This window comes from Heteronotia binoei, chromosome 5 (assembly GCF_032191835.1).
Source record: "Heteronotia binoei isolate CCM8104 ecotype False Entrance Well chromosome 5, APGP_CSIRO_Hbin_v1, whole genome shotgun sequence".
Lineage (NCBI taxonomy): Eukaryota > Metazoa > Chordata > Lepidosauria > Squamata > Gekkonidae > Heteronotia > Heteronotia binoei.
Window position 1 is genome coordinate 158,329,590 of NC_083227.1, and position 27,965 is coordinate 158,357,554.

Genomic DNA, 27,965 nt, shown 5'->3' on the forward strand with positions numbered 1-27,965 from the left:
TTTTCGTTTTCCTGGATAACAGAGCAGATTTCTGTCACATACTTTTCATTCTGAAAAACAAAATTTGGATATTGTCCCAGATGGCCCTGCGTATTAGGAAAATGATCAAAAGTGTTGTTTGCAAGGTCAGTCATCATTAGCTCAAATTTGCTCTTATAGGATGAAACTGTACTCATCATCTCACCAATGCATTTGTTTTTACCTTGTAGTTCAATGTCCATATCACTTTAAACTTGTAGTTCAATGTTCATATCACTGGAGAGCCAGTTTGGTGTAGTGGTTAAGTCCGTGGACTCTTATCTGGGAGAACCGGGTTTGATTCCCCACTCCTCCACTTGCACCTGCTGGAATGGCCTTGGGTCAGCCATAACTCTGGCAGAGGTTGAAAGGGCAGCTGCTGTGAGAGCCCTCTCCAGCCCCACCCACCTCACAGGGTGTTTGTTGTGGGGTAGGAAGGTAAAGGAGATTGTGAGCCGCTCTGAGACTCTTCAGAGTGGAGGGCGGGATATAAATCCAATATCTTCATCTTCTTCATCTACTTAGTTGGCCTGTAAAGTCAGCGAGAAATGCCCGATCACATAACCACTCCTCATCTTCCAACTCTGCTTTGTCATCTCCGTTCTCCTTCAAAAATCTTCTTATTTAATTCAGCAAATCACAAAATCTTTTGCAGATATTTGTGCCTACTTATCCACCTTACATATGTGTTCAAAATGATTTCCGCTGCCCCTTCATCAAGAGTAAGATTGAAAAGCCGTCTTTGAAGTGAACTTCCACGAACTGAATTTACAATTTTGCAAGTGATGTCCATGACAGTCTTTGTATTGAGTCTGTTGCTTGCCAAAACCTGCTGGTGAATGATGCAGTGGTAAGAAAGGAAATCTGGAAAGTCGTCCCGATGCTATCTACAGAGGCCTACGAAACCGTTAACCTCACCTGTCATTGCTCCTGCTCCATTAGTAGTGATGGAAACAAGTTTATGCAATGGAAGATTACACTTTGTCACAAAAGAATGGAAAGAGCTGAATATTTCCTGACCGGTAGTTCTCCCTTTTAAAGAAATAATTCCAAGTAGTTCTTCTTTAACACTGAAGTCTTCAAAAACCATCTGGATAAAGACTAGTAACTGGGCTATGTCTCTTATGTCTGTAGATTCATCTAGTTGGAGTGAGAAAGCAACACAAACTGAAACATCCTCCAACAATTGTTCAGTCACATCTTTGCTATTTGCCGCACGACGGTGTTTCTTGACAATTGTATATCTTGAACAGCAGCTATGATCTCTTTCTTATTGTCTGCTGCTTCAAGAAAACAATCTTTTACAAATTCTCCTTCATTGAAAGGTTTGCATTTCTTTGCGATCAGCTTGCTGACCTTGAAGGATGCCATGGTTGCATTGACCGAATGTGACCTTGGCTTCGCCATCAACTGTTGCTGTGCAGCCAATTTAGATTTAAGTTCTTTGAGTTTCAGTTTACGAATTTCACTTTTGGATGGAAAATCAGCATCAAACTTATTGCTATCAGAGCTTTATAACGACGCTCCAGATCACACTTTTTGGGCAAGGATACAGCGGCGTTACAAAGTAGATAACAACACTTGTCTATCACCATGATGAAGAAGTAGTCAATTTTCCATTCATCATGAAAGTGGTAGGTTATGCTCTTCTTTGGAACACTCATCTTCATTATACTGGGATGCTAAGTTAACACTGGCTGAATCTGGTCCAAAACTGTCACTGTCCCAAAGTATTAAAGATCAACAGGAACTGAAGACCTCTGGATGATGTCAAAACCACACATGCAGTTCTAAAAGTAAAAATAAGAATTCATCATACTGGCAACAATAATCAAATACTACCACACCAAACAATCATCAAAAAAACCCAAACACCTGTTCAGCAAACCATGAGACCAAGTGATCTACCTCTGACCCCTCTGTGATCTACTGGTAGATTGCGATCTACCTGTTGGACATACCTGCTTTAGACATTCAGAGCACAAAGACCAATTTACCATCTAATCTGAGATAATAACAGAAATAGCCACCAAGTGCAACTTCCAAAAGGAGTAGGCCAGCCCCCCCACCAACCTAAAGGAAAGCAAATATTCAAAGATGGCCTACATATGCTCCCTAGCAGGGGCAGGGGCAAAATTCTTATCCCTACACCATTCAGAAAAATGCTTCCATTTAAGATAGTGAGCTTTTCTAGTACATGGTTTATGTGAACACAGAAGTATCTGTTTGCACTCTTAACCCACCAGCTGCATGTATTTTAGCCCACTGTACCTTATCCCCTCGTCTGAAGAAGTATGACTGCATACAAAAGCTTATGTTCTGAATAAAACTTTGTTGGTCTTAAAGATGCACTTGACTCCTTTGTTATAGATGGATCTCATTCACCTCCTGTGAAAATATGGATCTAGATCTGGAGCCTCCATGCAGTCAAGCTTAGTCAACTGACATTGTGGTGTAGTATTTGGTCAATGCTCTCTAGATCTGGGATGAATGGAAATTGGAGGAACTGACCCTGAGCCACATCCACCAGGGCTCAGATAACCAAATCTGGAATGGGCAGAAAGGGGATACTGATATCACATTTGTACCCTCTTCCCTGACCTTCTCTATGAGTCTGATAAGTAGAGGAAATGGGGGGGGGGGACATAAAACAGGGCCCCTTGCCACAAGATCTGGAAAGCATCCCTGACTGAACCCTGGTCTCCCTGCCCTGGAACAAAACCTGAAGGCTTTGGAATTCTCCCTTGTCTTTGTCTGGGAACTCCCAGTGGGAAAACACCACCTCCAGGTAGATGTCACTGATGGATTATTTATGCATCCAGGACAGCATTCAGCTCATTATATCCACCTCCTTTCTGAAGACTCCAGATATATGAATAGCATGCTTTGAAGCCTGCAGCTCCGCTACATATGTCCAGACTGCCAAGGCTTCCTGGCACAACAGCGCGGATCCTGTGTCCTCCTTGTTTGTTTAAGTAGAACACTGTGACAGTATTGTCCATCTGAACTAGGATGGAATGGTTTTGAAGAATATCTGCAAAGCAGCTAAGGGCATGATGCACTGCATGCAGCTCTAAGATACTGATATGCAACAGTCTCTCCTGAGGAGACCAAGTACCCTGGACCAAAAAGCTCTTTCAATGAGCCCCCCAACTAAGCAGCGAGACATCTGTATTTAAGGTGACCTCTTGCTCAGGAATACTAAAGGATATGTTTACTGGGAGGGACCACCACTTTAGGGATCAAACCACAGGCCTAGGGACAGAGAATTTATGTCAGTGGGTATGGACAGGGCTATATTTGTAAAAAAAAAATAAAGCCCAGCAGGAACTCATTTGCATATTAGGCCACACCCCTGACACCGAGCCAGTCGGAACTGCGTTCCTGTGCATTCCTGCTCAAAAAAAGCCCTGGGTATGGATGTAAAGTTGGAGGCAGGACAAAAACCACAGTTGCAGGGTCCACATATAAAACCTTGCAAAGAATAGCACAGCCATAGCAGAAGCCATTAGTCCCAGAAGGTGTAGGATGTTACCCACTGTTTGGAAATGACTGGTGGTGAAGTGTCTAACTAAGCCAGGGAGATCTGGGCTCTATCAGACTGCAAGAATCCCCTGCCTGCTGCAGAGTCAAGGATGGCCCCAATGAACTGTACTCTCTAAGAGGAGATCATTCTAGATTTCATCCAATTAACAAGGAGTCTTAGGTGCTGACAAGCCACTAACATCAGGAGCTCTTCCCTAGACCATGCCACTAGGAGCCAGTCATCGAGGAAAGGGAAGACGGCACAAACATGAAGACACAGGGACACCATCACAGGGACCGTGCACTTTATAAGGGCACTGGGGGCTGTAGCCAACCCAAAGGGCAAAACAGTATATATGAAAACCTGAAAACTGCAGCAAAAACATAAAGAATGTGGTGTCCGTAATGAATAGAGAAATGAAAGGAGGCTTCTTTCAATTCAATAACAATGAACCACGAATCCAGTTTTAATAACTGCAAGCTGAAGGCAACAAAATCATATGGAACTTAGAACCAGAAAGAAACACATTCAATCCCCTGAGATCCAGGATAGGCCTACGCCTGCCATCCTTTTTCTCTACCAGGAACAGGCAAGAGTAAAAATTCTCTGGAAACTGAGGATCTGGGACCCTTCCAGTTGTTCCCTTCTCAAAGGGGGCCTGAAATGACACCTCAGCGTCAGGCATCAAATTATTCGCTGCCCACTGGTGGGGGGGGGGGAAGGGGAACATATTGAAATTCTAACCTATGAATGTATTTAACTATTAAAGAGCTATCATCCCACTCTGAGATAACCTGTCCCCAAATTTGACAATGTAGTGATAGCTTCTAGTCTGAATATGGGCTTCTGAGGCTGGCTCCCCTGTCTGGGTCTCGGATTGCCCTTATGTTTCACATAACTTTGCTGAGGGGCAAACGATTTGGCAGTAGAATACTGGGACCTTAAGGACTGGGATAATGATATTCCCTTTAGTAGGGATACCAAATGTTAATTTTTTAAAAAAATCTACATGAGCTTCTCATCCATTTTCTTCGAGAACTAGGTAGTGCCTTCGAAAGGCAAGTCATCCCCCTTAAGTATTGTTTCCACCAGTAAGGTTGTTGATCTAAGCCAAGCATGACCAGGCTTTGAAGGCAGTGGCTGGATAGTTGCAACAGAACTGGGTGAAGTTGAATCCATTGAAGACAGAGGTCCTGTACCTGAGCTGTGGGGGCCTGGATGTGAGAATCTAGCTCCCAAACTTGGGTGGGGCGTCATTGATGCCAGCACCCAGAGTTCGGATTCTAGGAGTTATACTAGATACCTCACTATCGATGGAGGCCCACCTCATTGTGCAACAAATGGGCTGTTTCAAAACATCCCTTTCTTTGATACACCAGAGTGCTTTCCAATTCACTCTACCTCCTATTAAGTATGCCATCCTATTACTGCCATCATTAATTGTGGCCTAACCAGTTAAAAGACCAGACGTACTTAATCATTAAGGTAACACAATACAGGTGAAAAATGATTCTCTATCTAAGCTAGTCAAAAGAGATCCCAAACTCCTGCATGGCACAAACCTTACTGTTGCCCCACAGGAATATGGGTGAGTCAGCCACAAATGCTACAAATGATAGAGTCAGGAATGCAGAGCACCTATTTAATGTCTGCCAAGATAAAATGAGCAGTTTCCAAGTCTGTCAGTAGTGCCTCGTGCAAACAGAAGGAGCTGAAACATCAGCATCCATGGCTGAAATTACTGTGACAGGCATGGTACTGTTGCCATGTTTATGCTGACATCTTGATCCTTCCTTGCATACAGAATGTTTTGAATCATGAAGTTGTGACTTTTCTCTTTTTTAAAATTTATATCCCACTTTTCTCTCCAGTGGAAACCCGTTAGATACCACATTGTTCTCTCACCTCCACTCTATCTCCCCAATGTTGCAGGCAATCTAAAGATTTAGTCTTCTGGGACTTCTGCTAGATTGGTACTTTTTTATTATTTTACAGGCTATTTTAAAAAGCCTTATGTAGAAGAAGAAGATATTGGATTTATATCCCGCCCTCCACTCCGAAGAGTCTCAGAGCGGCTCACAATCTCCTTTACTTTCCTCCCCCACAACAGACACCCTGTGAGGTGGGTGGGGCTGTGAGGACTCTCACAGCAGCTGCCCTTTCAAGGACAACCCCTGCCAGAGCTATGGCTGACCCAAGGCTATGCTAGCAGGTGCAAGTGGAGGAGTGGGGAATCAAACCCGGTTCTTCCAGATAAGAGTCCGCACACTTAGCCGCTACACCAAACTGGCTCTGTTTATTGGTTGAGGAGGACCTAAAGAACCTCTTGTTGAGGATGAAAGAGGAGAGCACAAAAGTAGGCTTGAAACTCAACACCAAAAAAACTAAGATCATGGCATCCGGCCCCATCACACCGTGACAAATAGAAGGGGAAGATATGGAAGTAGTGACAGACTCCACATTTCTGGGGTCCAAGATCACTGAAGATGATGACTGTAGCCAGGAAATTAAAAGATGTTTGCTCCTTGGGAGGACAGCTATGGCGAACCTGGTCAGTGTAATAAAAAGTAGAGACATCAGCCTGCCCACAAAAGTCCATATAGTCAAAGCATGGTATTCCCAGTAGTAATGTATGGCTGTGAGAGCTGGACCATAAGGAAAGCCGATCGCAGAAGAATAGATGCTTTAGAGCAGGGGTCCTCAACCTACGGCCCGTGGGCCAGATGCGGCCTGCTGAGGACGTTTATGCGGCCCGCCGGGTTATAACAAAAACAGACCAGAAGGGACGTTCGACCTAAACTTGCGTTAGCAACGCACACTTCCGGCACTGGGCTGAGGCGGCGGAGACAGAGTGTGAGGTGATACCGAGGTGAGGTGATTTCCCAGGCCAGGGTGTGTGGTGTGGGGAAGGGAGAGAGATGCAGAAGACGGAGAACTGACGGCCCGCGGCCTTGTACAGTAACGGCAGCCCGGCCCTCCAACAGTCTGAGGGACAGTGAACTGGCCCCCTATTTAAAAAGGTTGAGGACCCCTGCTTTAGAGCTGTGGTGCTGGAGAAGAATCTTGAGAGTCCCTTGGACTGCAAGAAGTTCCAATCAGTCAGTCCTAAGGGAAATCAACCCAGACTGTTTCCTGGAAGGTCAGATGCTGAAGCTGAAGCTCCAATACTTTGGCCACCAAATGAGAAGGGAGCACTCCCTGGAGAAGATCCTGATGCTGGGAAAGACGGAAGGCAAACGAAGAAGGGGACGGCAAAAGATGAAATAGCTGGACAGCGTTACTGATGTAACAAAAATGAATTTGAGCAGGCTTCAGAGGATGGTGGAAGACAGGAGGGTCTGGTGTGACTTTGTCCATGGGGTCGCAAAGAGTTGGACTCGACTGTGCGACTGAGCAACAACAAATTATTTTGTTTCTGTTCAGCAAGGTGAAACCAATGCCGTTCACCTGAGAGTAAATTTGCACAGTGATTCCGGCTAATCTAATTCCCATGGTGGCACCAACATGCAGAGCAGAAAATCCACACTCAAATAAGATGCCCCTAGGCATCATATTTTCAGAAGGGGGAAAAGTCTCCAACCCCCAAAAGGACTAGAGAGGCTGGATGGCTGTTCTGCTATTATTGCATATGGAGGATTTGGGGGGGGGGGGAGCTCAAGTAGCTGTTTTTCAACCAAATGACACAAAAAATTTGCAGAGGAGTGATAAATGTCTACCGATCCTGTTTTCAAGCAAATTGGACCAAGGGTTCCAGTTCTATGAGCCCTCAAACAAAGTGTCCCCAGCCATGCCATTTGCGGAGGAAAGAAGGGCCCCACGCTCAGAAATGTGGTCGCAAAGGAGAGTGGCAGCTCTCTGCAGTTCATCTCCAATAGTGATTGGCTGGAAACACTTCGTTCTCATGCCTTTCAAGAGTCTGACTGTAAAGAAGACAGGGCATTGCCCAGAAAATCAGTGGACTAAAAGGAAACGACAAATTCCTGCTGCATTGCTGGTAAGCACTGAAACGAAGAAGAAGAGTTGTTTCAAGGAAGGGAATTCCTTTATATCAAAACCCCCTAGTATATTAGTGTTCCAGGAAGTCACTGTACCAACTCAAGCCAGTGATTTCCACGTATATTTTCAGCTGTTAATGGGATGGAGATGGCAGAAGAACAAGAACTAGGAGGGGACAGGTCAATATGGAGGAAAAGGAGCTGCTACAAATGGGTTGAAGTAGGGAAAAGATGAAAGTGTGGGGATTTTCTACAAGTTTATTAAAAAAACATTAACTGATTATGTTAAAATCACAAAAAACAGAAATAATATGCTATCTTTATATTAGGAATGGCCAAAATATGACAGACAACTTTCGGATTTCTAGAACTTTTCTTTGGGCTGAATTTGAACCCGTACCATTGATTTTCTTAAAAGCAGCAACCAATAAGGCAACAGAACACTGTAGCACTCTTTATATTCACAAAGCTTTAGATTAATTCTAGATTACAGACTTTAGACTTTAGCAAGTCTTTAGAAACCAAACTCAGTAGTACTATCTAGTATTTATAGAGAATGTTAATCAAAATTAGCCAAGTATCTTAGAAGATCATCTTCCTCCAGCTGTAAAATACCTACCTTGGACCCAGATGGCTATCAACAATTTTTGTTTAATCTATGAAATACAGCATTTAGGTCTCCAATAACAAACTGCAGTGTTTAATAGCCCAAAGGAAGCCTGCTTGAAATCTACTAGGGATAGGGCCTTCTCCGTAATGGCCCCTTCCTGGTGGAACCAGATGCCGGAAGAGGTGAGGGCCCTGCGGGACCTTGCACAATTCCGCAGGGCCTGCAAGACAGTCCTCTTCCGGCTGGCTTACAACTAACCGGCACCTAAAATTGAGTGTAGTTTTATAAGACCGCTGTATGTTTCTAATGTTTTAACTGTGTAAATTGTGTAAAATGTTTAAATTTTTATATTAGATTTTATATGTTGTTAGCTGCCCTGAGCCACTTGGTGGGAAGGGCGGGATATAAATCATAAATAAACTAAACTAATAAAATGTTTCAATTGTTTTGAGATTTCTCCCAGTATCCAACATAGCTACCTATAATTTTTGTATATTAACAAATGTAACAAATGTTCTCAGTTTCATCTAGTAAGGTTTATCGGCTTGAAAAACATAACACACTCTTCATAAGAACATAAGAAAAGCCCTGCTGAATCAGACTGCTGGTCCATCTGTCTTACATTGTGGCCAGCCATTTATTCTGGAGGGCCAACAGCAAAAACAGAGACCAAGACCTTTCCCTGGCTTTCATATTTAGGGGTTTACTGTCTCTGAATGTAGAGGTACCATTTAGTCACCAGGGCAGACCTATCCTCCATTTAGTCACTGACAGACCTATCCTCCAAGTATTTATCTAGCCCTCTGTTAAAGCTCTCTATGCTTGTCACCAGGGCTTTTTTTGAGTCGGAACGCACCGGAACGCCGTTCTGGCTGGACTGGGCAGTGTTTCGGCTGGTTTGTCCAGTGTTCTGGCTGAAGAAAAGTTCTGAAAGGCAGCAATGTACTCTTCCCTACCCTGGCCTCTCTGCAGAGAGCAGGCGTCGAGTGCCAGCTATGGAAAGAAGGAAGGGAAAGAGGCAATGGTGGCTGGGTGAGCTGCCCTTCCACTGCAACACCACTCAGGGGGTGTTGGCTCAGTGGTAGAGCATCTGCTTTGTAAGCAGAAGGTCCCAGGTTCAATCCCCGGCATCTCCAACTAAAAAGGGTCCAGGCTTGAGACCCTGGAGAGCCGCTGCCAGTCTGAGTAGACAAATACTGACTTTGATGGACCGAGAGTCTGATTCAGTATAAGGCCGCTTCATATGTTCACTCACCAGTCGGCACTTCTGCTCCTGCCTCACGGCAGCTGCCACCTCTCATAGCTGGGCTTGCAGATGGAGCCTCTCTGCTGTGGCTACTTCCTGGTGCCCAGATCACCAGCTGGGCCCTTGAGGCTGAGTCTTGCTGTGGGGGCCACTTTCCAGTGCCTGGGTCGTCTGCAGTGCCCACGGGGCTGAGCCTCACTGCAGGGGCCGCTTCTCGGCACCTGGATTGTCTGCAGTGCCTGCAGTGCCCGTGGGGCTGAGGCTCGCTGTAAGGGCCGCTTCCTGTCACCTGCAAAGCCTGCGGGGTGAGCCTCATTGCAGCAGCTGCTTCCTGATACCCAGGTTGCTGGCCAGGCCTTCAAGGCTGAGCCTGGCTGTGGCGGCTGCTTCCCGGGTTGCTGGCAGGGCTCGCAGGGCTACGCCTCATTGTGGCAGCTGCTTCCCGGCACTTGGGTTGCTGGCTGGTCCTCAGGGCTAACCCTCGCTGTGGCGGCCTCTTCCTAATGCCCAGGTTGCCGGCGGGGCCTCGGGGTTGAGCCTTGCTGTGGTGGCCACTTCCCGAAGCCTGGAAAGCTGGCTGGGCTTGCAGGGCCCAGCCACGCTGCAGCATCCACTTTCCAAAGCCCAGGTTGCAGGGCCAGCATGTGGGATGGATCCATTCCCTTTGGGGGCTCTCTGCTCCCTCAGAGGAGGTAAGGAAGGGAGGAGGGGGAAATCCTTAAAATTATTTTAAACAAAAAACCCTTAAAAAGAAAAAAAAACAATGAAAAAAATCCCGCTTGATGTTCCAGGAGGAGAGTAAGAGACAGCACGGAACAGGAGGAAGGGAAGGGAAAGTGTGCCTTCATACTCTTCACTTCACGCATACCCGGCCCCGCTTCTATTCAAATAGGGAAGCTTGAAGTTTGTGTCTCCTTCCCCTTTAAAATAGCTCCTTATTAACCCACCCCTCCAAAATCGCATTTGTCCTTCGTCCCCTTCACCTCACTCATACCTGGCCCCGCTTCTTCTCAAATACTGAAGCTTGCAGTTTGTGTCTCCTTCCCCTTTAAAAGTAGTTCCTTATTAACCCACCCCTCCAAAATCGGGTTTGTTCGTGATTGTTGAATCAGTGTCAGCTGTCCCTTGTGTGTTGTTGGAACCTCCCTCCCAGACATTTGTTTTTGTGGCCTGTCAGCTTTTCCTTGCCTGGCTTTTTCTGCCCCCCCCCCCTCCTGGATTCTAGAATCACCCCTCCCCTCCCACCCCATCAGAATCCATTTATCTTGACTGCCCTCCCCTCCCCTTCCTTAAGAACTCTAGGTCTCTTTTTCTCCACCTTTTCGCCTCCTTGTTGATCTCACTGTCCATTTTAATATTTTACATTCCCTTTGGTGCCAAGGGGGGCAGCTTCCTGGAGCTGTTACATGTTTTCTGGAACTCAGAAGAGAAATGTAAAAAGGTAAATATCTGTTTTCTTTTTCTTTTCCCCCCCAACTGGCTTAAACCCAGAATGTGTGCAGTTAAGCACTTACTGTAGGAGAGGTTGAAACCATCCGTGATGTTTCCACAGCCTTTAGATGCAAATCTCCCCCCCACCGTGTGAAACAATGGTGATGTCAGGGGTGTGGCCTAATACGCAAATGAGTTCCAGCTGAGCTTTTTCTACAAAAAAGGCCCTGGGGACAAATAAGACAGTTGAGAAAGCATGTGCATCAGCTACCCTGATACTGATCCCCCAGCCTTGTAGCCAGATGAATGACCACGGCCTGGAAATGTGTTGATTCCTTGGATGCACTGTGATCAGATGTGGCTAAGGCTTGTGACGTCTTTGTATTTTTCATAGAACCGTCTTCAGTAAAAGGAGCATCATCCAAAAATGAATTTCCCACAAATTGTTAGTTTTCCTCAGCTGGCAACATCAGGGGGGTGTGGCCTAATATGCTAATGTGTTCGTGATGTGGGGGGGGGGTTGCAGCCTGTTATGCTAATGAGTTCCTGCTGGACTTTTTCTACAAAAAAAAAGCCTGCCTGTCACGATTACTACATCCCTTGGCGGCAAAGTTTACATTTTAATCACTCTGTTGAGTAAAGCAGTGTTTCCTTTCATCTCCTTCCAGAAGAATAGTACTACAGGAGAATTAAATAATATTCTACATATGAACAGTGATAGTTACCAAGACATCCCATATGCAGTCTGTGCTCTGAAAATACCTAGTACAGTCCACATGGAATATCTTTAATACTCATTTAATAATACTAATAGGGATAATATAACATGCCAAGATTTTAAAAGTAACAACATATGACACATTATTTATATTATACTTGCTACATACTGTTTTTCGCCTGTCATTTATGTCCCAATAGCAGACAGTTTAGTCCCCCCCGCTACATAAAACAATGGGAATCACTGAGTCAAACATACTCCTATTGCATTATGCCGTTCTCCATTTTTATATCCACATTTGATTCAGCTTCTTGGAGAGGCAGAATATGGCGTTACAGCAAAAACAAAAAACAAAAAGCGAGAAATTTTGTTACATAAATATATTTTTTATATAACAGACCATGGTTTGGAGGGATGGGTGCTTGTAATGAGGAGGGGGGAGAGGGAGGAACCAGATCAGCCTGTCTGCCTCTAACAAGAACTCATGTAAAAGAAATGAGCAGTTTCACCCCTTTCCTTTCCCCACTGCAGCCACCCGACCCATGGCTATTAGTATACATGAGCCCCTCCATTTCAGAAATAAACTATCTTGAATTTGGAAAGGGTTTCAGTGTGGAAGCAGTGTATGGAAGATCCCACAACCCTTGTGCTTTCAGATCATCCAACCCTATGAATCTGTTAATAATAATAATAATAATAAAAAAAACCCCTATACTTATTGGATTTTACCTGCCCCAAGTGTAGTGAGTGCAATACATTTATTTGGAATTAAAACATTTATCCACACTGGCTAAGACCTATAAAGACATGTTCTACTAACTTTTAAAGAGCCCCGTGGCGCAGAGTGATAAAGCTGCAGTACTGCAGTCTGAGCTCCCTGCTCACGACCTGAGTTCGATCCCGGCTATAGCTGGGTTCAGGTAGCTGGCTTGAGGTTGACTCAGTCTTCCATCCTTCCGAGGTCGGTAAAATGAGGACCCAGCTTGCTGGGGGGAAAGTGTAGATGACTGGGGAAGGCAATGGCAAACCACCCCGTAAAAAGTCTGCCGTGAAAACGTCGTGATGCGACGTCACCCCAGAGTCGGAAACGACTGGTGTTTGCACAGAGGACGACCTTTACCTTTACTAACTTTTAGACAGCTTCTCCGTCCATTTTAAGCCCCATAATCTCATAGTTGTCTTTACAAAATGCTGCATGGAATGAAGGCATAGCATCAACTATTAAAGGGCTGGATTAAAGGGCTGGAGCACTTTCCCTATGAAGAAAGGTTGAAACGCTTGGGACTCTTTAGCTTGGAGAAACGTCGACTGCGGGGTGACATGATAGAGGTTTACAAGATAATGCATGGAATGGAGAAAGTAGAGAAAGAAGTACTTTTCTCCCTTTCTCACAATACAAGAACTCGTGGGCATTCGATGAAATTGCTGAGCAGACAGGTTAAAACGGATAAAAGGAAGTACTTCTTCACCCAAAGGGTGATTAACATGTGGAATTCACTGCCACAGGAGGTGGTGGCGGCCACAAGTATAGCCACCTTCAAGAGGGGTTTAGATAAAAATATGGAGCAGAGGTCCATCAGTGGCTATTAGCCACAGTGTATGTGTGTATATAACATTTTTTGCCACTGTGTGACACAGAGGGTTGGACTTGATGGGCCGTTGGCCTGATCCAACATGGCTTCTCTTATGTTCTTAACTACTTCAAAATTCACAGGCAAATTTCAGTGCCCTGGTAGTATGTACATGCTAAGCCTTCAAAGATCTTTGTTCCTATACTTGGGCTTCTGTTGATATTAAGGAGTTGCTTCCTGGGGTTGAATATGAAGTTGCTGTGAATAAAGAAATCATGCTAGGTCAGGGGAAGCCAAACTGCAGCTCAGGAGCCACTTGTGGCTCTTTCACACAGATTATGCAGCTCTCAAAGCCCTCACAGTCCTGCCAGCCAGTTTGGAGAAGGCATTTCTTCCTTAAATCACTTCTCCAAGCCAAGCCAGCCAGCAGCTTGAGGAGGGATGGTGGCTCAGTGGTAGAGCATCTGCTTGGGAAGCAGAAGGTCCCAGGTGCAATCCCCGGCATCTCCAACTAAAAAGGGTCCAGGCAAAGAGGTGTGAAAAAACTCAGCTTGAGACCCTGGAGAGACACAGGCAGGGGCTGTGGCTCAGTGGTAGAGCATCTGCTTGGTAAGCAGAAGGTCCCAGGTTCAATTCCCAGCATCTCCAACTAAAAAAGGGTCCAGGCAAGTAGGTGTGAAAAACCTCAGCTTGAGACCCTGGAGAGACACAGGGAGAGGCTGTGGCTCAGTGGTAGAGCATCTGCTTGGTAAGCAGAAGGTCCCAGGTTCAATCCCCGGCATCTCCAACTAAAAGGGTCCAGGCAAAGCGGTGTGAAAAACCTCAGCTTGAGACCCTGGAGAGCCACTGCCAGTCTGAGTAGACAAGACTGACTTTGATGGACCGAGGGTCTGATTCAGTAGAATGTTCATATGAATGCATTTAAAATTAAAGTTGCTTTCTTTCCACTTCTCTCTCCCCACCTTCCTTCCTTCCTTCCTTCCTTCCTTCCTTCCTTCCTTCCTTCCCTCCATACATTGTTAGTACAGCATGGAATACAGCTATAGCTAAGCAGCTCTGAACAGTCTCAGCAATAGCCCATATGGCCACCCATATTACTTCCTTCCTTCCTTCCTTCCTTCCTTCCTTCCTTCCTTCCTTCCTTCCTTCCTTCCTTCCTTCCTTCCTTCCTTCCTTCCTTCCTTCCCTCCTTCCCTCCATACATTGTTAGTACAGCATGGAATACAGCTATAGCTAAGCAGCTCTGAACAGTCTCAGCAATAGCCCATATGGCCACCCATATTACTGAGGAGATGTCATACTTTGGCCCAGTCAAAACAGAGAATTGAACTGGGAGCACAGAAGTTGAAATTTTTGTAACAAGCCTGTGCACCTTTTGGATGGCCTGCTTGGTTTGCGAGTTTGGTGTAGTGGTTATGTGCACGGACTCTTATCTTGGAGAATCGGGTTTGATTCCCCAGTCCTCCACTTCCACCTGCTGGCATGGCTTTGGGTCAGCCAGAGCTCTCTCATCTGGGAGAACTGGGTTTGATTCCCCACTCCTCCACTTGCACCTGCTGGCGTGGCCTTGGGTCAGCCATAGCTCTCTCATCTGGGAGAACTGGGTTTGATTTCCCACTCCTCCACTTGCACCTGCTGGCATGGCCTTGGGTCAGCCATAGCTCTCTCATCTGGGAGAACCGGGTTTGATTCCCCGCTCCTCCACTTGCACCTGCTGGCGTGGCCTTGGGTCAGCCATAGCTCTCTCATCTGGGAGAACTGGGTTTGATTTCCCACTCCTCCACTTGCACCTGCTGGCATGGCCTTGGGTCAGCCATAGCTCTCTCATCCGGGAGAACCGGATTTGATTCCCCGCTCCTCCACTTGCACCTGCTGAGATGGCCTTGGGTCAGCCATAGCTCTCTTATCTGGGAGAACCGGGTTTGATTCCCCACTCCTCCACTTGCACCTGCTGAGATGGCCTTGGGTCAGCCAGAGCTCTGTCATCTGGGAGAACCGGGTTTGATTCCCCACTCCTCCACTTGCACCTGCTGAGATGGCCTTGGGTCAGCCATAGCTCTCTCATCTGGGAGAACCGGGTTTGATTCCCCACTCCTCCACTTTCACCTGCTGAGATGGCCTTGGGACAGCCATAGCTCTCTTATCTGGGAGAACCGGGTTTGATTCCCCACTCCTCCACTTTCACCTGCTGAGATGGCCTTGGGACAGCCATAGCTCTCTTATCTGGGAGAACCGGGTTTGATTCCCCACTCCTCCACTTGCAGCTGCTGAGATGGCCTTGGGTCAGCCATAGCTCTCTTATCTGAAAGAACCGGGTTTTATTCCCCACTCCTCCACTTGCACCTGCTGAGATGGCCTTGGGTCAGCCATAGCTCTCTCATCTGGGAGAACCGGGTTTGATTCCCCACTCCTCTACTTGCACCTGCTGAGATGGCCTTGGGTCAGCCATAGCTCTCTTATCTGAGAGAACCGGGTTTTATTCCCCACTCCTCCACTTGCACCTGCTGAGATGGCCTTGGGTCAGCCATAGCTCTCTCATCTGGGAGAACCGGGTTTTATTCCCCACTCCTCCACTTGCACCTGCTGAGATGGCCTTGGGACAGCCATAGCTCTCTTATCTGGGAGAACCGGGTTTGATTCCCCACTCCTCCACTTGCACCTGCTGAGATGGCCTTGGGTCAGCCATAGCTCTCTTATCTGGGAGAACCGGGTTTGATTCTCCACTCCTCCACTTGCACCTGCTGAGATGGCCTTGCGTCAGCCATAGCTCTCTCATCTGGGAGAACCGGGTTTGATTCCCCACTCCTCCACTTGCACCTGCTGAGATGGCCTTGGGTCAGCCATAGCTCTCTTATCTGGGAGAACCAGGTTTTATTCCCCACTCCTCCACTTGCACCTGCTGAGATGGCCTTGTGTCAGCCATAGCTCTCTTATCTGGGAGAACCGGGTTTGATTCCCCACTCCTCCACTTGCAGCTGCTGAGATGGCCTTGGGACAGCCATAGCTCTCTTATCTGGGAGAACCGGGTTTGATTCCCCACTCCTCCACTTGCAGCTGCTGAGATGGCCTTGGGACAGCCATAGCTCTCTTATCTGGGAGAACCGGGTTTGATTCCCCACTCCTCCACTTGCAGCTGCTGAGATGGCCTTGGGACAGCCATAGCTTTCACAGAAGCTGTCCTTGAAAGGGCAGCTGCTGTAAAAGCAATCTCAGTCCCACCTACCTCACAGGGTGTTTGTTGTGGAGGGGGGGGGAGGTAGAGGAGATTGTGAGCCGCTCTGAGACTCTGAGATTCAGAGTAAAGGGTGAGATATAAATCCAAAAAACTTCTTTACATGCTGAGAGGCTGCCTCACCTTGAAGAGCAAAGAAAAGTAGACAGTATAGAATGTTGTTTTTCATATTTACATGAAATTGCTGCATTTAAAAATGCTTTAGGTAGATCAGTATTAAAATAAGTCATTTTTTTCCAATGCAGCATTTAGTGGTATGTAACCTCTGACACCTCCATAAAGATTACTACCTGCGTAGGGCTTCTGGAACATGCTTCTCATGCCAAAAGGAGAACTTGCAAGTCTCAAATCTCAGACCATTTTTCACGCCATAAAAATTTCCTAAAATTAATTTAAAAACGCTGCTTAACTGGAAATAACTCATATTTAACACCCACATTTAAGAGATGTAATGTATCCTGGCATCCCCTGATGAGGATAAATGCATTTGGTGGCAGAAACAACAGTAGATGCAGATGTCTTGCTGGATGCAGATGTCCTTCTCTGAATACAGACAATACAGACCTTGATAGCCATGTTATTCATGGCAATTCCTTGATACAGCTTTTGATTTTGCCTTGTCATATAATTCAGCCAGAGAATGTACTCATTAAAAGCTTTCTATGGGTGGACATGATTAGAGGTACCGAAATTGGGGAATTATGCAGACATTTGGAATCACTTACTACAACCACATTCCTTGTTATGGGAACAAGAAAAAAAAAAGATCCACTCAAGTTTTATTTGAGCTTGATCTATTTTTTTTTTAAAAAAAATAGAATTAAAATAATCCAGATATGTGAGAATCCTTGAAACAATAATCCATGACACTAAACAGCCCCAGATCTTTCTTATACCTACCAGAGGCACAGTTTATCACTGTTTTGGAGATCACAGACGGATTGCAGGTGTGGTAGAGGATGTCATTGCTCATTGTGCACAAAATGTTATACTTTTTGGCATGTGCTTTTTATGAATAGTCACTGAGTGCATTCACACTGCACTAAATGGTTTCTTCACTATGGTTTCTGACAAATGTTTGCAGTTGACTCTCTTTGAAACATTCAAGATTGGAAGGAAAGGGGTGAATAGCAGCTTGTTTCAGAAGGCAGATGAAACTGGTATTGTATGTCTTACTAACAAGCATAATAACATTTCAGGAAAATAAACAGGAATCTAGTATCCCTAACAACATTTATTCTGATCAGGGCCGGTTCGCCCACTAGGCAAACTAGGCGGTTGCCTAGGGTGCCAGGAGGTGGGGGCGCCAAATTGGACTCCCCCCCTCCCAGTGCCCATGGCAAATACCTAGTTTGCCTGCCTCCCTCTCCCCCCCCCCCGCTGCCGCCCTCCCTTCCTAGTGCCGCATGCCAGTGCCGCGCTGAGCTTGCCTCAGCGGGGAGGGCGGGGTATACATTTAATAAAACCAAAACCTAAACTGCGTTCTATCACCCCCATCCTGCCGAGGCTGATCCTTACCAGTTTCAACGTGGCTGGCATGGCTTCTAATTCTTTGAAGGGCCCGCGAGAGGAGACTTTGCTGTCCCTCACTTCCAGTTTCAGGAAGGAGGGGGAGTGAACTCTCCTCCCGCGGGCCCTTCAAAGGATTAGAAACCGTGCCAGTCGTGTTGAAGCTGGTAAGGACCAGCCTTGGCTCAGTGGCAGCAACAATGGGGGGGGGGCAATGGAGCGCAGCACTGACTTGCAGCACCGCAAAGGGGAGGAGGGCAGTGGCGGTGGGTTGCGGAGGGTAAGGATCAGCCCGGCGGTGGGGTAAGGATCAGCCGGGGGGTGATAGAGCATGGTGCTGCAAAGCAGTGCTGTGAAGGGAAGGAGGGAGGCGGGGGGGTAAGGATCAGCCTCAGCGGGGGGGGGAGCAATGGAGCTGATTGGCAGGGGGGAGCAAACGGAAGGAGGGTGGCCGCAGCAGGAAGGGCAGTAGCCAGGGAGCCTGCCTGGAGCGCCACATGCCCACAGGCCGGCGCTGATTCTGGGGTCTTGTTTTGAACAGGCTTCTCTTGGTAACACCTCTTCTACCCAGGGCTGGACCCAGACTTTTTTGCATCCAAGGCAAGGCTAGCTACTTGCACACCCCCACATTGATAACTAATTTTCAAAAACTGATTAATTGTGCGGGGGGAAATGAAAAGCACAACCCAGCAGTAGCCCAATCTCAACAGATCTCTGAGGCTACAGAGGGTCGGCCCTGGCTAGTATTTGGATGGGAAACCTCCAAGGAATACTGGGGTCATGATGCGGAGGCAGGCAATGGCAAACCAACTCTGGATGTCTCTTGCCTTGAAAGCCCTATGGGGTCACCATAAGTCAGCGGTGACTTGATAGCATTTTTCTACCACCTCTCTCAAATCCAAGGCCAACCCCACAAGCATGTTTCTCATGTTTGTCTAACTCTCTGAAGTTAGATACACTATTTCTACAAGGCACAACTTCAAGGTATTGCAAAGGATGGAATCAAAGTGCACCAGGTAAAGTAAACAAAATGTCAGTTGCTAACAATATTTCTGGCGAATCTGCAGTCCTCTTTAGCAGTGGTCATTTTGTAGAAAAATAGTTGGTGGAGCTCATCCAGTGATTGTTATGCAGCTGCACATACTATTCAATGGACAAGGAGGTGGAACTCTCAGAAAGTTCCCCACCATGGCTGGTCTCCCTCTCCTGATTTGCACCCAGCAGCTGGCTCTGCTGTGCTGGGAGCCGCAGAGTCTGGGGCTGGCTGCTGGCAGTAGAGGGGGGAGCCAGTGAGCTGGCTGTTGATGGTCCTGGCTGGCAACAGACAGAAAGATGCGGGTGGGCAGGGAGAGGAAGGAGGCTGCTGGAGAGTAGCTGGAGGAGGAGGAGGAAGTGGCAATGGTCAGTGAGATCCTGGGAGCCTCACCCTGTGTAGGAGAGAGGGAGGCCTTCTGATTAAGATTCTGTGCCCCCCCCCCCCCCTTCAGTGTGCATTCTAGGCAAGCGCCTAGTTCACCTGGTAGATCCGGCCCTGCTTCTACCTTTTGTTATTTATAGCCTTCAATATAAATGCAGTGGTGTCATGAATGCACATATATCTGATGAAGCAAGTTCTGACTCACAAATGTTTATGCCAGCAAAAATGTTGTCAGGCAACTGCCACTTACTACAGTGCTACTACTGGACTAGCATGGGTAGCCATCTGGAATTAACATTTAAGTAGTAAGGAATAAATGGCATACACACAGATACATCATTCTTATTCTCATTCTATGCCTTGTTCCATAGATCAGGGTTTCTGAGCAATGTATATACATTTCTGAGCAATGTATATACTTCTACATGTACAAATTCAACCTACACTGAGGTTTACTGTGCCTTGACCGATTTCAAGCTGTAATCAAAGCTCGGGGGGCGGGGGTAGCCATTCCTGTTGATAATGTTCGAGCTTCCCATGGCCTTTGATACACCCAACCATCCTTTACTTATTCATCAGTTGAAATGGAGTTGGTATTAGGGGAGCAATTCTTTGGAGGTTTTGGTCTTTTCTGTCTGTTTGGAAGTGCTTCAACAGCAGGAGAAAACATGATGGAGTGAAATTGGTTCTGTGATGTTCCACATTCTATTTTTCACTTATGCTCTTCAATAGAGTTTTGGGGTTGGGTGTAATCCAGGGCTTTTTTTTGTAGAAAAAGCCAAGCATGAACTCATTTGCATATTAGGCCACAACCCTGACCTCACCATTGTTCCACACAGGGTTTTTTGTAGAAAAAGTCCAGCAGGAACTCATTTGCATATCAGGCCACACCCCCTGACACCAAGCCAGCTGGAATTGTGTTCCTGTGCGTTCCTGCTAAAAAAAAATCCTGGTGTAATCAATCCAGAAGCATTTGTTCTGGATCTGAATCAGTGCTTTGAGTCTGTGGTCAAGTAGCTAAAGTAGAATAAGCTGAAAGTAGAACAAGAGAAAGTGACGATGGTTAGAAAAGTTGATGTTTTAGAGGGACTGAATCAACCTGAAATGGCTGGTGTTGGCTGGTGTCAATGACCTGAAGCTGTGCTAAGTAGTGTTAATTAGCTAAAGTTGTACCAACTGCTGACCTATAGCCTCAGGCTGCATTATTGTTGGAGTTATGGTCTTCTTTTTTTAATCTGTATGTATTATGTTTATGAGATATCTTAAATTCATTGTGTTTAATTTGATATGTTTTATTTATTGTTGTTGTTTTTGCAATGTTTTACTGTTGTAAACTGCCCGAAGCCTGCTTTGCGGGATAGGGCAGGATACAAACAGCGAATTAAATTAAATTTGAAGAGTAGGTTAAGAGCCTGGGTTGCTCAACGATCCAAAATTGCTGTTTGAAAAACTGGTTGGTGTAATGGCCAAGAGTAGCTTTTATCTACTGCATCTAGCTCACCAGCTCTTACTCTTCTTAGAATGAGCTATCTTGCCATAATGATCCCTGCTTCCGTAATCTTGAGCTTGGAATATCGTACAACCTGGAAGCTTCAGCTGGTTCAAAACGCAACAGTAACTATTGCCAGGAGCCTGCTGGTGACAATATATCCTACCTTAGTTAAACAGGTGCAAAGGATGTCAATTTTGTTTCTGAGTCCAATTCAGGCACTGGTTAGGACATTTGAAGCCCCTCATGACCTGGGACCCATATATCTAAATGACAATCTCCTCCCATATCCCCCCATACACTGTGTTTCTAAAGCTGCCACCTACTTAGGGCCTATGTTTTCCCCATTGTCACTTAGGGCCTATGTTTTCCCCCTTGTCACTCGCACCCTGTGGAACTGGCTTCCGGAGAAATAAGGAGGGCATTGTCTATAAGAAGTTCTTAGAGGGTGTCGTAAGACCATTATTTGTCATGGCTTTTAGTGGGATATAAACAAAAAAGTATCTTTGGGGGAGAGGGGAGTTATTTTGCTGCTCTTTAATTGAAATATTTTTAAATAATGAGTTGTAAGCCAGAAAGAGCCATGACAGAAAGCAGGATATAAATATTATAATAAGTAAATTTGATAAATGTTTCCTGAATAGTTTCTTCAGCCTTAGTGATCTTTTGTTCAAACGAACAATTTTACTTTTGAAACCTACTAATTCATCCTTATACTTGAGGCCCTGTAATCAAACTTCATTTAAGAAGAAATTAAAGAAAATTTCAGGATTGGACTTCAGGAATTAATTACATGAATAAGTTGATGAGTTGTGAGAAAAGTCAGTATTTTAAAAAAGTTGTAAAAGTTCTCTCCTATCACAATCTTCATCAGTCATGGAACTTTCCCTTGCCAAAAACTCTAACATAAAATTTATTTTTCTTTCATAGATTGACAGTGTTCAGCTTCACATAGATTCAGTCTTCCAAGTACATGGGCATGGAAAGCAATCCCCCCCCCCATTTACTATGTATTTACTTTTTTTTAAGGCTTCTAACCAAAGATTACTTGATTATTCTACTTAAAATGGATTATCCAAAGTAATAAAGTCCAGCAATCATTTAAGTGTTTAGAACTAGGCCTATTCTATATTCCCAGGAAAAAAGGAATGTAGAATATGCAAATCCAATCCAAGTCAATTCAATCCAAATATCTTTATTGGCATAAAAAAAGAAGATACAAAATAGGACACATTTTCAGAACAGCAATACAGCTATAAGATCTGTCAATAGTCATCAAATGGGAGAACTTGTCATTTGCTTCCTGATTATCATAACAGCCGAAAGGTATCTTTGCCACTGGATTTTTGATATATAAAGGACATTGATCAGATAATTTAAAAAATCCACTACATTCGCAATGGGTAATCCCTGAAGATTAGACAAAATAGGTCTAATTATAAGGTCCCTCACTTCCTACATAGAACATGCAATGAAGGCAGTGGCGGACTGGGTCTAAAAATATTGGTTGCCCGGAGACATAGGGGGCCCACCCACACCCACAACTATAAGGCTATCATTTAATTTTTGTAAGAAATAAATATATTTTTTAAAAAAAATACATAAGTGGAAAAAAGGTGCAATTAAAACTTTTGTGAAGATAGATAGATAGATAGATAGATAGATAGATAGATAGATAGATAGATAGATAGATAGATAGATAGATAGATATGAACATATGAAGCTGCCTTATACTGAATCAGACCCTTGGTCCATCAAAGTCAGTATTGTCTTCTCAGACTGCAGCGGCTCTCCAGGGTCTCAAGCTGAGGTTTTCTACACCAATTTGCCTGGACCCTTTTTTGGAGATGCCAGGGATTGAACCTGGGACCTTCTGCTTCCCAAGCAGATGCTTTACCACTGAGCCACTGTCCCTCCCAAAGATAGATAGATAGATAGATAGATAGATAGATAGATAGATAGATAGATAGATAGATAGATAGATAGATAGATAGATAGATAGATAGATAGATAGATAGATATATTCACAAAAGTTTTAATATATATATATTAGTAATTACAGTGTACATATATTGTACATATTATTGGCAGTATACAGTAGATACTAAATGTAAATACAGATTGCATTTTCTCCAGGGAGCTTATCTCTGCCAGCTGGAGATCAGTTGTAGAAGCGGGAGATCCCCAAGCCCCACTTGGAGGCTGGCAACCCTAAATACAACATAAATTTTAGTTGCATCACAATAATAATATTGGAACATCTATTATATTTCCAAGCTACCAAAATGTCATTAACATTTTTAACATATTGTCTAAAGTTTTAGGGGGGCCACATCATCAGGGGCCCACAGGGCCCACTTGCCATCAGACAAGCTGACGCACTGGCCAGTCCGCCACTGAATGAAGGGTAGAATCACATGATAAATATGCTCCCAATATTTAAAAAAAGAGTATCAACTCCAAAGATTGCTCCGACTTTTAAAAAAAAAATTCAGGCAAATAGTATCAACAGAATTTCAGTAGCAAAGAGACTTTTATCAACAAGTTATACCATTTTAGTTAGAGGATATTGTTAATGCTTCAGACTTCTAAACGAAGGCTCTCTGAAACTGAGTTTACATTTTTGACAGATTTATTACAATATGTTGTCGAAGGCTTTCATGACTGGAGTTCATTAGTTGTAGATTCTCTGGGCTGTATGGCCATGATCTTGGCATTGTGAGACCTCATGATTCAACAGTAACTGTGACTGCTATCCTCAGAGGTATAACCCGGAAAACTGGAGTTCTCTCTGGGTCAAAGTGAGAAGAAGATAGTAGGTAGGTAATTTATATCTACTCAGGAAGGTGGGATAGGGCTGAGTCATTATCTTGTAACCGCATACCCTGCAGTCGTGGAGAGGTTTACATTGGGAACACACAACGTAGCATCCAGGCAAGAATAAAATAATATGAAAGATGCTGCAGACTTGGCCAATCTGAAAAATCAGCAGTGGCTGAACATAGCCTAATTAAAACAGGACACAGTAACTTATTCCAAGACACTGTAATGTTGGACAACACATTCAATTACCATTAGATTACACAGGGAAGCCGTTGAAATCCATAAACATAAGCACAATTTCAACAGGAAGTGAGTATGGCCATGGTCTTGGCCTTGTGAGACCCGATGCTTTGCCAGCAACTGTGCCTGGCATCCTCAGAGGTATAACCCAGAAAACTTGAGTTCTCTCTCAGTCAAGGTGAAAAGAAGATCGTAGGCAGGTAATTTATATCTACTCAGGAAGGTGGGGTAGGGCTGAGTCATTATCTTGTAGGAGCTTCCCAGGCTGTGACATGCTAATGGAGGAGCATTCCTGAGGAGGTTCTTTTGTACATAGATTGGCTATTCAAATTCTACTCTTATCTGGACCTTCCGGGTTTGGATCATGGAGAATTGAGCTGCTTCTCTAAGAGGAGCGGACCGGAGCCTCTGTTCTGGGCAGAGAAGATGACCCCAATGCCTGCTGCCTACTTTTCTCAGTGAAGGGAAAAGGCCAAGACATTCTTAGGAGAATTCTGAGGGGGTTTACTTTGGCTGACGAGGAGTCCCTGTGGGGTTCCTTTTAGGCTTTGAAGAGTCCCCGGTGAAGAATTGCATTCCAACATCTACAGAGGGCTTCCGTTGTCATTAAAATTGACTTAAATTTATCATGATTCAAGTTTTCTTTGGACTATTTTAATATCTAAATATTAATCTTTGGAAAGAATGGTGTTGAGAGGGGTAAATTTGGCTGCAAGGTAAGAAGATCTTTATCTATCATTCCGGGACTAAAATCAAGCTTATTTGAGATAAAGATTAAAATTTGGACTGAGCTATAACATTCTAAAGTTGCAAAGAACAGAAGGGGGTAATTTTGGGACTTTTGGAAGCAAAGTTAAAAGATGACAAACAACTATTGTTTGGAATACTTGTGGTTTCTGCAAAAAAAAAAAAACCCATCGTCACTGAGTTGCTGAACTGGAAGACGTCACAGGAAGTGGCGTCATACAAGCATCATGAGATCTCTCAACCACTGAGAACGTGACTTCGTGGCAAGAAAAGCAGGAAGGAGCCATTAGAAGAAGGGAATTTTCAAACCTCCTGGCCTTCACTAGGACTTGAAAACCATAGAGAAATTGCGGTGGCCATTAAAAGAAGGTCAAAAAATTAAATATTTAAGAAGACTGAGACTTTAAAAATTAGTGGAGCCGGCAGATATCATGATTACAAAGTGAAATATATTGGATTATAACATTGGAACTAATTTTGGTAGCTTTTTGGTGAAAAAGGAAAAAAAATCTTTCAAAAGGGTCTGAAAAATCTCAGATGCCATTTTGTGCATTTTTAAAACTTTAAAAAATAACGGACAATAAACAATTTAGTAAATGGCAAAGAAGTTTCAGAATTTGTATGGGCTGGGAGAAAACCAAGGATCAAAATGAAAATCTTAACCAATGCAAAAGAAAGGGGAGGCTTCCAGCTACCGGATCTAAAATTGTATCATGATGCAGTGTGTTTGGTATGGATTAGAGAATGGATGACGTTATTAAATAAGAAACTGTTGGTTTTAGAAAGCCATGGAAATATTTTTGGTTGGCATGCTTATATATTTTATGGGAAAAATAAGATGGATGTTTTTTCTCACACCACTTTATAAGAAGAAATCTGCTAAGTACTTGGTTAAAATATAAAAAGTATGGTAATGAGAGAAAGCCGCTATGGATTGTGCCAACTGAAGTAATAAAATTATCCTCAGAAACAGATGAAGGGATGTGGTTAACGTATAATCAACTATTAAAAATACATGGAGGAAAGGTGGAACTAAAATCAGCTGAAGAATTACAATATAAATATAATTGGCTTCAACTACAACAAATTAAGAGCTTGGTGGAACAGGACATTAAAAACGAAGGTATAAGACAGGAGCAAACAGAATTGGAAAGAATGCTGTTGGGCGCTAATGAAAAGTTGATTTCAAGGACTTATAAATTACTATTGAAGTGGTCTACAGAAGGTGAAGTAGTTAAATCTCAAATGATAAAATGGGCAATCTATTATAAAAAAGAAATACAAATGGAATCTTGGGAGTATTTATGGAAGAACTCTATGAAGATTTCGACATGTTATAATATTAAAGAAAATTGTTTTAAAATGCTGTATAGATGGTACATGACACCTAAGAAATTGGCAAAAATGAATAATCAGGTGTCAGACAGATGCTGGAAATGTAAAAAACACGAAGGATCTTTCTACCATATGTGGTGGACTTGTGAAAAAGCAAAACAATTTTGGCAAATGATTCAGAAAGAAATGTCAAAAATTTTAGGTTATGACATCAAGAGGTCTCCAGATTCTTTTTTGTTGGGATTACAAATGGAAAGTTTTCCAAAACAAGATAGAACAATGGTGTGGTATCTGCTTTCAGCTGCAAGGACATTATATGCGCAGTTATGGAAGCAAGATAAAATACCAGAAAAATGGGACTGGATTTTAAAAGTTATGACATGGAGTGAAATGGACAAACTTACAAGAATCTTAAAGGCTATGATCTGGAGAAGTTCAAAAAGGAATGGGAGAAATTTCAAAGTTATGGTGAAAAACAATGGAAAGTAAAGGAACATTTAGTTATTTTTTATAATAGCTGAAGTGTGGTGGAATAATGGACTAAAGTTTATGAAGGGAAAATTTCTTCTTTCTTTGAGTTTAAGGAGAAAAATGAAGATGAACTTACAGAGTTAATTTTTCTTATCTCTTGTTTTTATTTTTTCCTTATTGCGAAAAAGTTTTAAAATGGAGATTATTGACTTAAGTTACCTTGGGGTTTTTTACAATTTTAAGTAAACGCCGGCAGGGATCAAGAAAAGGGGAGGTGAGAAGAAGGGGAGAAAAGTGTGATGTATTGCTTTCAATTTGTATTATTTTTTTCTTTAAAAAAAATTAAAGAATACTATAACAATACATTGCAAACTAATAAAATTGTTTTAACACAAATTCTACTCTTATCTGTAGTGCTGTTGTAAGCTTCAGGGTATTTTGTGTTTTTCAAGACTGGAAACCATGCCCTGTTCATTTTTAAACTCTCTTCCTTCCTACTGAAATGCATCTAAAAGGGACAGTTAAAAGTGAGCAGATTTAAAAAAAAATAATAATTCCATAACAAGCCACATCAAATAAGCTATTAGGGTAACAACAATCCCTGCCCTTCAAACAGCACAGAAGAGGAATAATTAAATCCAGTTTTGCAATAGGAAAGCTAGGAAAAAACAGCCTGCCTAATGATCTGACTATTAGACTAGCACACCAGGTAACAAAATAATTATCAGTAACATGTCTATCTTACAGTAATATGAAAAGTACATGAACATAATTTACAAATGTTGTACTGATTTTACTGGTCCAGCCTGGGTGGAGTATGATGAGGCGTTCTGCATGTGGGCTGCCATGAACTCTGCTTTGAAGTGAGACCAGCGTCATCTACAATTGTGGATACAACTCATGGCCCCTGCAAGGCCTACATCCAGGGTGCACTCAGATAGTCGTCATGTCACTCATCTGCAGGCAAGTTCCATGATTTCTCGCCCCCAATCCAGACAGGCATCTCAGAAATGCCTTTGTGTTGGGAGTTTTCCTCCCAGGAAACATTGTAGAAAGCAGTTTAGTTTTCATCATGAATACCCTTCTGTTCTGGCTTGCACACATTTCCATCCTGTCCTAGAGCCAAAAGTAAATCAGGATCAAGGAGTGGCAAGCGCTGGCATGGGGGGTAGAGCTTTTGCACCGGCTGAGAAAGGAACCCAGGCCAATTAATATAGCACAGTTAGAAAACTGGTTGCATTATTATCCTAGATTGTGGGATAGAGCTTATTTGTTAAATGGGTTTAAGTTTGGTTTTCACATTCTGTATGTATGTGAAAGGTGTCCCTATTGGACACCCAGCTTACCTTTAGTTAAAGGGGTGAAGCACATTGTTAGAAAATATGCAAGGATTGTAGGAAGGCCAGGTAACAGGCCCTTTTAATTTTCCCTCACTTCCCGATTTTAGGGTGTTCCAACTAGGTGTGATCCCCAAGAAGGAGCCAGGTGAGTATAACCTCATTCACTGTATTTCATAACCACCCAGAAGCCCAGTGATTTATGTGATACTTGATGATTTTTGCACTGTCAGATATACCTCTTTCGATG

The 27,965-nt window shown here is 43.9% G+C and overlaps 1 protein-coding gene and 1 non-coding gene across 2 annotated transcripts in view; one reads left to right on the forward strand and one right to left on the reverse strand.

Moving 5' to 3' along the window:
• TENM2 (teneurin transmembrane protein 2) overlaps positions 1-27,965 on the reverse strand; it is a 1,752,117-nt gene that overhangs the window by 1,398,825 nt on the left and 325,327 nt on the right. The window lies entirely within an intron of this gene.
• On the forward strand, positions 9,213-9,285 carry TRNAT-UGU (transfer RNA threonine (anticodon UGU)). The gene has a single exon. It is a non-coding gene; the product is annotated as a tRNA-Thr (tRNA).